The sequence below is a fragment of the Patiria miniata genome, unplaced genomic scaffold, assembly GCF_015706575.1.
Source record: "Patiria miniata isolate m_02_andy unplaced genomic scaffold, ASM1570657v1 HiC_scaffold_1, whole genome shotgun sequence".
Taxonomy (NCBI): Eukaryota; Metazoa; Echinodermata; class Asteroidea; order Valvatida; family Asterinidae; genus Patiria; species Patiria miniata.
Genome location: NW_024037047.1, coordinates 4,164,944 through 4,169,348, shown reverse-complemented (window position 1 = coordinate 4,169,348; position 4,405 = coordinate 4,164,944).

Genomic DNA, 4,405 nt, shown 5'->3' with positions numbered 1-4,405 from the left:
TTATTGAATACTTAATCAAACTTAGCAATGCAATCAAAGATGGATATATACAAAAATATGGAAAACATTGATCCCTAGATAGAATAGGCGATTATTGGTTTCTAATACCGGATGAAGCGTATAACGCTTACTATACGATATAGTAAAATAATTCAATTTCACAGTTCAACCGATACATTTAGAAACAGGCCTTCTACAACAAAGAGAATAGCTATTTTACGTGGTTTGAGCTGTCCTTTTCATTCAATAAGTACTCGGCGGACTTACTAAATTAGATTATTCTAATTCATTCGCCGAGTGTTCAACGGACAAAACGTACATTTAAATTCCAGTATTAGCATTACATTAAGTTCGAATCATTTGTCCTAAAACTTTGCTGGACAATGCTCATTTTTGGCCTACGGAAATTATGGAGATTGGTATTCCCTAAACTATAACTTGAATTAGCCTAACTTTGTTTTGCATAATTTTCTGTATGTCTGTGTCTGGCAGAAAAGGCTACTTCCAACTTTCACTTATTACACGATCGTAATTTTTTTTTTACAGAAAGATATTTTAAATATTCGAAAATGCAATTGGTGAAAATAGAGCTACAGTTTCCGATGTTTTATTGAATAGCTTATTTTCATTAGAAAAAAAGCTGAATAGAAACATAATTTTTATTTTTATTTTATTTACATTTTTTGGACAACAAAGAAGTAAAAAAAAATCATTAGCAGGGGCTGCCCAGGGAAGAGCAAAAGTTAACAAAAAACTGTCATCAAAAGATGTGCTCTCCCGACCCCCTGCCAATATATATGTATATATAACTATGCAATTTACACACAGAAATATACGCACACAAAAAAATAAAGTCATAAACCTAAGTCATCAATGTGTCATCAATCTGCATAGCTTGTATGTATAGGATATAGGGATACTGGGGTACTTCTTTGCCCCAAATCGTGCTGGATATATGCAAATGTTGTAACAAACAAAAACTAGTTGTTAAAAAAAATTGTCATGCAATGGCATTTGCTTCATATACATTAGGTTGAGTATTTACATTGTTGCCGTGCATCCTATTATAATATGTACATCTATAGAAATCAAGGCAGGAGAATGGCAATAATCACATGAACCATTTACATAGATTTTTAAAAGCGGAGCAGTTTGACATTATTTACAAATAACACGTTTACATACACCAAATTTTGGCCGAGAATAATTACTAGTAGGACGAAGTAAATTGCAATCTTTATCAATGTTTCAGTGTATTAAGTGTTTATTGGCGAGTAGATCGACCCCTTGCTGTTTTACATAGAGGCTCTGCATCTTCCTAGGGACTTGCCTTGTGAACACATGCCCGTTTTCAAGGAAAAGGATCTAGGAAGGTGTGGAGCCGGATGCAAGTACGTCTTCACCAGTAAGAAAGACAAGGATGATCAAAGGAAGAAGGTGCATCCCCGGCGATGAATACAACATGAATATGTCAATTCTATAAATTCTGTCAACGTTTTGAAATGTACATGTTCGTTGAGTTTTAATAACGAAACAGGTTCTTTTAATTTCTGCCATAATTAACACACCCTTTCACCACATGTCTCTTTGAGGATTTAACCCCCCCCCCCCCGCAGCGTCTGAAGCTTACTGTCAATATCATATTGAGGGTTTCTTTCATTTATTTAGCTGCGCTGCTATCGTTTGTAATTTTTATAATAATTCCTCTCATTCTACCTTTTGTTGTTATATTTATTATCCACACAGCAGAAAAAAAACCGCCAATTTCAGGACTGATTGTTTAACTTTTGGAATTACGATAATGGAAATGTCAATTATAATGACTGCCATTTAGTATTTTATATTAAAACATTTTGGAGTCGTTTAAGGATTTAATTCTTTAAAAGTGCTGTTAATAATTATTGATCACTATTCTTAAATGTACATGTACACTGTCCTCATCATATTAAAATGTACGGTGGCCCTGGAACGACATTTTAATATTGACCTTTTTAATATGAACCTTGTAACTTCTTAATATTGACGTTGTACCTTCGCAATATGCACGTTGCACGTAGCTTAATATTTCATTGTGGAAGTTGTTCCTTCTTAATGTGAATGTTCCAAATTGTTAATGCTCACGTTCGATCTTGTCAATGTACACCATTGATCATGCTTGATGTCAACGTTGCACCTTGCTTCTTCGCAAAATGAGCCATGTACCTTCGCATTGTGAACGTTTGACCTTGTATCTTGTTAATATCATTGTTGAACCGTCCTCCTTCGCAATGTGAATCATGCATTCTAAAAAGTACAAAGTCCTTGTCAAGCCCTATAGTTAAACAACCAGTTATGATGGAGTTTCAACAGCTGTTTCATGTCACTTAACCTGGTTCTACCTTGTAGTGATTTTTATCATGAATCAAGGCTCTCTGATTTATGTCACATATCTTTTATGTTCAGGCTAATGAGCGCTGTTTCACTAGAAAAGATGTGTTCAATTCATGAGACTAATTAATTTCTTGACGGTATACTCTCCGTCAATTACAATAATGCAAAACAGTGTTCTGTGATCACGTTAAGAAGGCTTTTATCATAATACTTTACATCCTTCAAGCCCTATTCAGATTTTTTTTGTTTTTAATCATAGTTACGGGAGATTTCCGTCGAGATCCGCGTATTTAATTAGTATGAGTATGATCTTAAGATGTAATTGAAAGGAACATCATTTATATGCGGTGGTACCGTTACGAAATAATATCCACGTCTTATAAGGCATGACAACAATAGTAAGGGCATACATTGGTATTTATTACTTCGGGGAAATATCGGGGATTTCACCAACGGTCCCATTTCCGTCAATCATTGTAAAAGCGATAGCGCGCGGGGCACAGGTGGCTTCGGTCAATTATTTAATTGTTTATTCAATGCATACACCTTCAACATACTCGAGCTTGTCTAGGGGCTAGACGTTTTTATGGTTGAAAGCGCAATTACCCACTGCAGCGATAACCCGCCACCGCGAGAGAGCGCCGCATCACGACCGCACCGTTGCGTTGAGCGCGAATCACGTGTTGCCGGGGCACCCTATACGAAGTTGTTTGCTTGGAGTTCATGCATACATGACTGGTCGTCAGCCAATTGCGAATATTCTTCATGTTGCGGTCAGGCGCGGATATCCGGGGAAAGGGAGGGGGGGGGGTTATGTAGGGTTCGACTTAGCAGTAGCCCGAAAACCAAATGCTCGTCAAACTGCGGGGATCCTCATACTATTTGGTAAGGAGCCCTGTTGGTGAGTCAAAAATTATTGGGATATGGCAAAGATGAAAGTACAGGAAGAAAGAAATCATAACATTCAGAAAGCGAACCGGTATAAATTTGTGTATAATAAACGGTTGAAATGATTAGATCGGGTTATTTGAAACAATGACAAATTTGCTTCAGGATGTATGTTTTTACATGTATGCCCAACCTTGGGTTATGGTAGCCTGAACATGAATTATAAAAGATGAGTGAAATAAAAGAGAGAGCCTTGAGTCATGATAAAATCACTACAAGGTAGACGCCAAGGTTAAGTGACATTAAACAGCCGTCAGATTGAAACTTCATCATAACTGGTTGTCTAACTATAGGGCTTGGCAAGGACCTCGTACTTTTTAGAATGCATGATTCACATTGCGAAGGAGGACGGTTCAACAATGATATTAACAAGATGCAAGGTCAAACGTTCACAATGCGAAGGTACATGGTTCATATTGCGAAGAAGCAAGGTGCAACGTTGACATCAAGCATGATCAATGGTGTACATTGACAAGATCAAACGTGAACATTAACAAGTTGGAACATTCACATTAAGAAGGAACAACTTCCACAATGCGATATTAAGCTACGTGCAACGTGCATATTGCGAAGGTACAACGTCAATATTAAGAAGTTACAAGGTTCATATTAAAAAGGTCAATATTAAACTGTCGTTCGAGGGCCACCGTACGAAAGACAGCAACTGCCTCCACGAAGAAAACGTTCAACATGGAAGCAAAAACAAGAGCATGCATTGTTTGTAATGTAAAATTAATCTTCGTAATACTTTGGAACCTACTTCTTCGTGAAGGAATATTTGGAAGTAATTTAACACAAGCAGACTAATCCAGTAGGCCCCGCCCAATGGGAGGGCGCTGTTTGATTTGTGTAAAGTCCTTTGTATTTACCCAAACCAAATAGCGCCCTCCTATTGTGTCCACCATACCTCAAATAGGCTTATGCCTTGCTACATGATTCAGACGCGCTTGTCACGTGCAAGTGCACGCATGTCGCACTATAATCACGGCTGTGATTGGTCAAAACATCAGGGGGCGGGCGTAGTGGATCTATCCATTCAAACAGTGTTGAAGAGGTCAGGCGAGGACACGAGATGAAGTAAAGATGC